Source organism: Globicephala melas, chromosome 1 (assembly GCF_963455315.2).
Source record: "Globicephala melas chromosome 1, mGloMel1.2, whole genome shotgun sequence".
Lineage (NCBI taxonomy): Eukaryota > Metazoa > Chordata > Mammalia > Artiodactyla > Delphinidae > Globicephala > Globicephala melas.
Genome location: NC_083314.1, coordinates 80,580,896 through 80,590,466, shown reverse-complemented (window position 1 = coordinate 80,590,466; position 9,571 = coordinate 80,580,896). Strand labels below are relative to the sequence as shown.

Sequence of the window (9,571 nt, the reverse complement as noted above, 5' to 3'; positions counted from 1 at the left end):
TTTACCATCACAACAAAAAGAATAAAATACCTAGGAATAAACCCACCTAAGGAGACAAAAGACCTGCATGCAGGAAACTATAAGACACTGATGAAAGAAATTAAAGACGATAGAAACAGATGGAGAGGTATACCATGTTCTTGTATTGGAAAAATCAATATTGTGAAAATGATTATATTACCCAAAGCAATCTACAGATTTAGTGCAATCTCTATCAAACTACCAATGGCATCTTTTACAGAACTAGAACAAAAAAACTTCACAATTTGTATAGAAACACAAAAGACCCCGAATAGCCAAAGCAATGTTGAGAAAGAAAAACGGAGTGGGAGGAATCAGGCTCCCTGACTTCAGACTATACCACAAAGCTACAGTAATCAACACAGTATGATACTGGCACAAAAACAGAAATATAGAGCAGTGGAACAGGATAGAAAGCCCAGAGATAACCCATGCATATATGGTCACCTTATCTTTGATAAAGGAGGCAAGAATATACAATGGAAAAAAAGCAGCCTCTTCAATAAGTGGTGGTGGGAAAACTGGACAGCTACATGTAAAAGAATGAAATTAGAACCCTCCCTAACACCATACACAAAAATAAACTCTAAATGGATTAAAGACCTAAATTTAAGGCCAGATACTCTTAAACTCTTAGAGGAAAACATAGGCAGAACACTCCATGACATAAATCACAGCAAGATCATTTTTGACCCACCTCCTAGACAAATGGAAAGAAAAACAAAAATAAACAAATGGGAACTAATGAAACTTAAAAGCTTTTGCACAGCAAAGGAAACCATAAACAAGACGAAAAGACAACCTTCAGCATGGGAAAAAATATTTGCAAATGAAGCAACTGAAGAAGGATTAATCTCCAAAATTTACAAGCCACTCATACAGCTCAATATCAGAAAAACAAACAACCCAATCCAAAAATGGGCAGAAGACCTAAATAGACATTTCTCCAAAGAAGATATATAGATTGCCAGCAAACACATGAAAGAATGCTCAACATCATTAATCATCAGAGAAATGCAAATCAAAACTACAATGAAGTATCACCTCATACTGGTCAAATTGCCATCATCAAAAAATCTACAAATAATAAATGCTGGAGAGGGTGTGGAGAAAAGGGAACCCTCTTGCACTGTTGGTGGGAATGTGAATTGGTACAGCCACTATAGAGAACAGTATGGAGGTTCCTTAAAAATCTAAAAATAGAACTACCATAGGACCCAGCAATCCCACTACTGAGCATATACTCTGAGAAAACCATAATTCAAAAAGAGTCATGTACCACAATGTTCATTGCAGCTCTATTTACAATAGCCAGGACATGGAAGCAACCTAAGGGTCCCTCAACAGATGAACGGATGAGGAAGATGTGGCACATATATACAATGGAATATTACTCAGCCATAAAAAGAAACAAAATTGAGTTATTTGTACTGAGGTGAATAGACCTAGAGACTGTCATACAGAGTGAGGTAAGTCAGAAAGAGAAAAACCAATACCGTATGCTAACACATATATGTGGAATCTAAAAAAAAAAAAAAAGGTTTTGAAGAACCTAGGGGCAGGACAGGAGTAAAGACATAGACGTAGAGAATGGACTTGAGGACACGGGGAGGGGGAAGGGGAAGTTGGGACGAAGTGAGAGAATGGCATGGACATATATACACTACCAAATGTAAAGTAGATAGCTAGAGGGAAGCATCCGCATAGCACAGGGAGATCAGCTTGGTGCTTTGTGTCCTCCTAAAGGTGTGGGATAGGGAGAGTGGGAGGGAGACGCAAGAGGGAGGAGATATGGGGTTATATGTGTATGCATAGCTGACTCACTTTGTTACACAGCAGAAACTAACACACCATTGTAAAGCAATTATACTCCAATAAAGATGTTAAAAAATAATAAAATCTGTTTCTTTTTGTGTAAAAAAGCCTCACTGCTGTTTGAAATATTTCAACAACAACAAAAAAAATCCCTATAAGACTACACCATTTCCGTCGTCGAAGCCACACACGAGTTTCATTTAGAGCTTGAACCTGATCTTTAGGTATTTTCTCTTAAATGGTGAGACGTGGTTTAAGTGCAGAGCGCTTCGGCCTAGTGCACTGTTGGGTTGACCCCTGTTCTCCTGACTTTACTCCGTTTGGTGACTAAAGAGTTGTTCTGGTAACAGATACAACGCAGAAAAAAAGGGGAACACTGCCGTGACTCGGATTCGAACCGAGGTTGCTGCGGCCACAACGCAGAGTACTAACCACTATACGATCACGGCGCGCTACTGAGCCGGCGGCAAGGCTAGTTTTTGCGCTACTACTTTTAATATAAATTGCTTCCAATTATTTAGCTGTTCTGTTGTTGAAAACTGCAAGTATTCGTGAGTTTCCCTCTCGTCTTCCCTCCGTTATTCCCTTCGCATTCTGATGCATTTCTCATCTCCCCTGCGTCCAGCCGGTGCCTCAGATCAGGTCTCCTGGGAAGTATCTTTGCTTTCTCCTTGCCTCTCTTGCTTCATTCCCTCCTCCTTACATTTCCTCTTTTGACCAACCCTCCCCACCGCCTTCTTCCGGCTCCCGGCCCACCTACCTTGGCTGAGCTGAGGGAGGGCAGCGCCAGTGGCTCAGACTGTCGGGTGAAGGGGGAGCAAAGAACCGAAAGAACCGTTATGAGCCCATGGGGCATTCAGCTTCCCTTGAGTCCCACTCGGCTCAAGCCCGGGGTGTCGCGGCCCCGGACGACTCCGGGGCGCTGGCATCTGCGGCGGGTGTGGAGCAAGGCGCGGCGGGGACGCTTGGCTGCCTTTCTGCCTTCGGAATCGCCCAACGCACGGCTTTCCCACGAGTTTCTCTGGTTTTCCGTGGCTTTGGAATCAATACAACTGTCCTGCGAAAGGCGGGTGGCTCCGCCTAAAGTGGAAGGCGTGCTTGCTCTCTGTGGGATGAGGTGGGGAAGCAGGGAGAGGGAAGGTAAGGTTCAGGTGTCTCTGTGGCGCAATCGGTGAGTGCGGTCGGTTATTAATCGTAAAGGTTGGTGGTTCGAGCCCAGTCAGAGACGCCCCTCCTGGCTTTTTTTAGGATGTAATTAAAAGGTTTGCAGTTATTTCTGTCTTGCACATCCTTTCACATAAACTTGAAGCTAGGCCTCTGTTACCCTCCTTTTCACCTATGTCTTCTCCATAACAAGAGAACCTAAGCCGAGATCATCACTGATCCTCACAGAAGAGCTCTGAAGGAAACAGGTAGGTCACTTTGTCATCTCATCGTTACCTCTGGGTTCCTTTTAACAGTGAAGTTTCGTCCCTTGTTTGTACTAGTATTTATTGAGCCCTTTACATATAACTTTGAAATTAATTTGCTTATATGCTTTTATTATTACGAACAATACTGCAGTCATCATTCTTGTACACATGCCTATGGTTAGAGTGCCTGATGCACAATTGTTTTATGAGATATACACGGTTTTTTGTAAACGGTTCCATTCTCTCCCCTTTGTTGGCTTATTAGCTATAACTCTTTATTTTGTTATTTCAGCAACTGCTTTAGGCTTTAGAGCAGACGTCTGTAACTTACCACAGCCTGCCTTCAAGTGATGTCTTCACTTTTCTCCCCTGCTTGCCTTTATGCTATCGTTGTCATGCATTTTACTTTGAGTATGTTATAAACCCCACAACCCAAGGTTATTACTTTTCTTTAAACTGTCCCATGTTTTTAAAGAGATTTAAATAAGAAGGGGAAAAAGGTTATATATTTTTCACGCAGATACCATTTCTGTTGTCCTTCATCCCTTTGTGCATATGGAGATTTCCCTCTGATGTGAGTTTCTTTCTTCCTGGAGGACTACTTTAACCTTTCTTGTGGTTTGGGTTGCTGGTGATGAAGTCTTTCAGCAATTGTATGTCTGTAAATATCGTTATTCACCTTTATTGTTGAAAGACTTTTTTGAGGATAGGCGCCATAGAATTCCATGTTGACTTTTTTCTCTCAGTTCTTTAAAGATGTTGCTCCACTGTCTTTTTCACTTGCTGCAGTGCTTCTGATGAGATATCTGACATTATATTTATTTTCTGTATGTAGCATGTGTTATCCCTCTGGCTGCCTTTGAGATTTTTTTCCCAACTGATTTGAGCAATTTAATTATTATGTGACTAGGTGTGGTCTTCTTCATGTTTATAGTGCTTGAGGATCATTTGACTCCTTGGATCAGTGGTTTATAATGTTAATTGTGGCTGGAAAATTTTCTGTCATTGCTTCTAAAAAATGAGTCTGATACAAAGCAAATCTGATACATGGTAGCAGTAGATCCTGAGGAGGATCAGCAGACCCATGTAAAGCAACTACTCAGATGTTATAGGGAGACCTTCGAGCTTCTTCAGGTAAGTGGAGGTAACCTCCTTCATGTAACCTCCTCAAACAAGGGAGGAAGGGCTGCTTCTCAGGTAACCTGAGGCTTGGGGCAATTTAGGGTTTCAAGAGCCCCACCTTCATCAGAATCTATCCATAAGACCCCATCCCAATGATACCAGTCCTTCTTAATAAATTCCCTGACTTTAACATAAGAGATTCTGTGATGTTGGAAATTCAATTTAGGTTTAGTTTGCAGAGCTCGGGCCTACAGTGATACTACTAGACATGGTTTGAAGGTTGTTTTGTTTTGTTTTGTTTTAAATATGGTTATAGAATCTTTCAGGTCCCTAACCTAAATCTTGAGCTAGGAACTTAGAACCTTGAGCTCATCATTTTGTTTCCCCAATTCCTCCAGTTTACATGGAAGTAACCAACCCGTCACACTCATATCTTCACTAAAATGTTCTCTGGCAGCAACTATTTGACCACTCTAATCCTTACTTTCTGTGAGAATCTAAATACAGGTGTCTGCAGACGATGATTTGGGAAAATGTTTTGCTACTGCATACCATGAACTGAAAATGGTCTCTGACATCAGGGTCATTAATAATTTCACATCTAGTCGGGTCCAAGATCCAATTCCAGATAATATGGAACCACTCCGTTTATTATCACTCAATTCTAACCAAGGGTGTCACTACAACAATGCTAAACATAGAACAATGGCACTACACAAAGATGACCAGGAACTTCAGCATCCTGGATTTCTGCTACCACGCCACTTTCTTGTGCCCACGCCCACAAACTCAAACACACATCTTACTCCCTCCTCCCAAATATTAAACCAGGCATTTGTACTACCTAGGTTTTCAACAAAACAAGGCAAGGCTTGAACCACCTTGGAGGCCTCAGTGTTCTGTCTCACTTGCCTCACCATCCTTCTACTTCCTCTCATTAGATTTTCATTTATTCCTGCCCTCCTGCAGCATGTCCTTCTTCAAGCCCCTGGCCCTCTCTCTCAGGAACAGGAGGTAAATGGAGAATTATGATATTGTTGACATTACTACAGGCTTGTTCCCTGGATAGACATCAACTCAAAGAAGAGCAATTTGTCCATCCCAGGGTATTTTGTAGAAAAAAAAGCTTAGAAAACTAACACTTGAATATTTGCTTTCCCTACAAAGAGAAATTTGAAGTGACACTGCTGGCAGCTGTGAAGTTAGCTCTGGGTGTTAAGCTAAAATGGAAGCCTTTGCATTCACCATGGGGCTGAGGAGAAATGGCAGTCAAAACTGGTTGGAAGGAGGCTTCTGAATCCATAAGACATATCACTCCCACCAAAGAGAAGTAATGTTTCCACTTCTCAGTTTGTAGATGGAATTTACAGAAGCTTTCATTCTGAGGGAGGTAAGGAACAAGTTATGGGAGGGCAGTTGACTGTCAGTCTAGCCTTGAAATCATTTAACTAACAGGTGTTCTCATGAGCCCCAAAATGTGTTCCATGACATGACCTCCTCAGTCATGTCTCCAATGTCTGAAGCCTCCCCAGGCTCCCAAAGCTAGAGAAGTTTGAAAGAGGAGAGAATGAAAGAGACAGAAGCCTAGGTTCTTGTAAGCACATTCTAGAGTATGGTACAAAGACTTCAGGGTCACCAGTCCCTTGGGCTACCAACTAAGTGGGTTTGGTGGCATAAACCTACCTGGAATCAAAGCTTCCTTTTGAATCTTTTCAGGTAGATTCCCTACATGGTTGAGTTTTGCTGTCATTTCAGCAGTTATCTCATCCTCTTTGCCCTTATCATTTAAATCTGATAACAAAAAGCCCTAATTAGTAGAGTGTTGGTGGACATAATAGAAATATTTTCATCTAAGCTCTGGAAATTAAAGGTAAAATTTGCCCTCAAAGTAGTTTTCTTATGTTGCCAGCATTTGGTTCTTTGTAACTGTGCATCCCTGGGAGGCAGGCTTGGTGTGCTCCAAACTTGTTTCCAGCTCTTGCTTAGTTCAGTGAGCTTAGATCTATCTCTAGAGTTCCTTTGGAGTCCAAGGATGCAAGATGTCTCTTATATTTCTTGTATTTCAAACATGACCTTTCTGAAAAGAGTACATTGTCTTTTAAAAAAAAAAAGGTGATTCTACCCAGTTTTTGAGTGAACATTTTTCACGCTGAGGCAACCTCTCCACTGTAGTGTCCCCACTCCTTTCTGAATTCAGTGCTGCCTGCTGTGTCCAAATTTAGGGCATGTGATGTCCAAAATTCAACTGCAGTCTACACCAGGAGCAATATCTCCATGAGAGCTCAGCACTCCATAGGCTCTTGCTTTGGGGCTGTATTGCCTTTCCCTGGAAGAAAGGGCCCAGGATTTTCACAACCTGGATTCAGAATCCCACATCTCAGTCAGGACTCCTGATTTGAGAACAGAACACCAACTGAAAGTTTTCACCTCTTGGACCTTGGAGCTCCCGGAAGCTGCAGGAGCTAGGGGACGTGCACACATCAGAGGCATGAGACAGCTCCTTGCAAGCCAGGAACTGTGGGACTCCTCCCCTCCCCCACCTTTTCCTTCCTTTTCATGACATTGCTCTGCCAGGTCATTTCTTTCAAATTCCAGTGCCTCTTTCTTGCCTTTCTCTCAGAAATAGGAGCTCTCTCTGGCTCTTGTCACTTTGTTCTATTTAATCAAATTTCAAGTCTAATACTTTAACCAGGGCTTCATGTTTTAAACAGTCCCCTAGCCAAGGCTGAAGGTCTCAGGGCATTTGGCTGCTTTAAAATGGTGAAAATCTGTTCCAAGTCAGCCCTTGATTACATGTTTGAATTGGACAGAAGACCAGCCATGAAGCCAAGTGTCAATTATTCACATCACTGGGCCACGACCTAGTGCAGGGCCAAGCCAAGGACCAGGAAACACAGACTACCATGTTGACTCTGCTTTCTCTTCTTTCAACTTTGATTCTTTGTTTTGATGTAGATAATGATGTTTTCTAAGGGAGCAATTGCGTTTCTATCTTCCCAATACCTGTGTCATCTAGTTTCCTGTCTTTAATTTACTTTCATATGTGTGTATTTGTTTATTTATGCTGAGCTACAGGTCATCAAGTGAGATATTTTACTCAGGATTAAGGAAAGCATAAAAGACAGAGAAGCTTCCTTAAGACAACTAAAGTTTGTTCCCTTGGTTGGTTCTTCTTACAGGAAAGTATCTCAGATGGAAAGCAGGCAGAAACTGCTTTTGTGAAAGACTTTCATGTATCCTTTTTCTCAAGGGTGTCTATGGAAGGACAAGGGAAAAAAATCAAGCGTGTCCTTGGATTCCTCTGGGATCCTGGATATAGAAGCTTGGTTACTACCCTATGTTGGGGAGAGGCACAGTTGAATATGAACCACAAATCAGGTTGCCTCAGACTGGAGCCAGGACCATTTAAGACCAAGCACCATTGTTACCTGTGTTATTAAAGCATGGATTCAGTAATTAAATGTTAAATAATCTAAATATATGAAAGTCACTTAACAGTTTCAGGGTGATTTAGAGTAGAACAATGCTGTGTACTGCCAGAAACTTGTCTTACTAATCTCCAGATTCTCAAAAATACATTTCCAAAATATTTTTTTAAAATTTAATGAGGTTATCTTATTTTTAAAAAAACAGACTAAGCACCACTATTACAAGGCAGCCACCTACCTGACAGCAGTGATACAGACAATTCTGGAAAGCTCTTGAGAATTATCCCCTACTTTTGATAATTTTCCACCTGCTCCCCTCATCCTCCCACCTCAGAAAGATTCTTCACCTTTTTGTTGAGTCAGAACCCTTTACAATGTTGGTAGGAATGTAAAATGGTGAAGCCACTATGGAAAACGGTATGGGAATTCTGCAAAAAAGTAAGAATAAGACTCTGCCATATGATCCAGCTATTCCACTTCTAGGTATTTATCCAGAAAATACAAAACCAGTCATTGGAATAGATATATACACCCATACATACATCAAAGAATAATTTACAATAGCCAAGATATGGAAACAACCCAAGTGTCCATCAACAGGTGAATGTATAAAGAAGATGTGGCATACATACACAATGGAGTACTATTCAGCCTTTAAAAAAAAAGAAATCTTGCCATTTGCTACAACATGGATGGACTTCAGGGTATTATGCTAAGTGAAATAAGTCAGGTAAATAAAGACAAATACCGTGTGATTTCACCCATATGTGGAATTAAAAAAATTTAAGTGAATGAACAAACCATACAAAAAGAAACACATAGGTACAGAGAACAGAGTAATGGTTACCAGAGGGGAAGGAGGAGGAGAGAGGGGAAGTGAGTAAAGTAAATTGTTATAAACAAACGAAAATCCTAGCAGGAGAGAGAGCCAGGCAAGAAGCAAGGGGGCAGCTGCACTTCCCTGAAGGGTCTCTCCCAAGGTAGGTGGTTCCACTGGGCAGTGGACTCAAGACTCCACAGCCCACCAAAGCAACAAAGCAGAGTCCACAGGGCAGCAGGTCCTGGGGGGAATACCAGCATAGACATGTTCCTCCTACAAGCTCAAGGTGTGCCTGGCCTGCACTATCAGGAAGAGTGGAATAAATTTCCACCTGAAGCTTCTTATAGCCCACAGAGAACAGGGCAAGAGGGACCTCCTCGCCAGGACAAAATCTTACCCTGGCCTTAGAGGACAGATGCCACAAAAGCTGGTTTTGAGGGACACGGCAAAGAAGGAAGCAACAGCAGCCCAGTGATCTTGAGTTGAGATGTCTGCAAGTTACTCTCAAATGGTGTAGCAAATTATGTACATGGAGAGAGACTGAGAAAGCAAATGTGGGAAAATGTGCGTTTTGCTGAAGAATATATGCTGTTACTATTCTTGCAAATTTTCGTAGGTGTCAAAGTTTTGTGGGTTTTTTTTTTTAAAGGAGTAATTCATACTCAGGTCGCGAGTTCTCTTTAGATGGACCCTGAAAGTGAGACTGTAGCATCTGAAATGAAGGAAGGCGTGGAGGCGAGGGGCTGCCCAGGATGCTCATCACACCTCCCCTCTCCCAGCCTGGGAGAAGCCTTGGACCTGGGGCCCACCTCACTGGCTTAAGGATTCAGTGCAGAGATCTACTGCATCTGCACCTTGGGGTACATAACACTTGTGAGGAGGAAGTGAAGACTGCTGGGTGCTGAGATGCCACAAAGAAGAAGGGAGAAAAACCAACACAACAAAACCTAAAT

General features: G+C 42.0%; 1 non-coding gene across 1 annotated transcript; it reads right to left on the bottom strand.

Annotated features, from left to right (window-relative positions):
* Positions 1-2,213: 2,213 nt before the first annotated feature.
* TRNAH-GUG (transfer RNA histidin (anticodon GUG)) lies at positions 2,214-2,285 on the bottom strand. The gene has a single exon. It is a non-coding gene; the product is annotated as a tRNA-His (tRNA).
* Between the last annotated feature and the right edge of the window lie 7,286 nt (positions 2,286-9,571).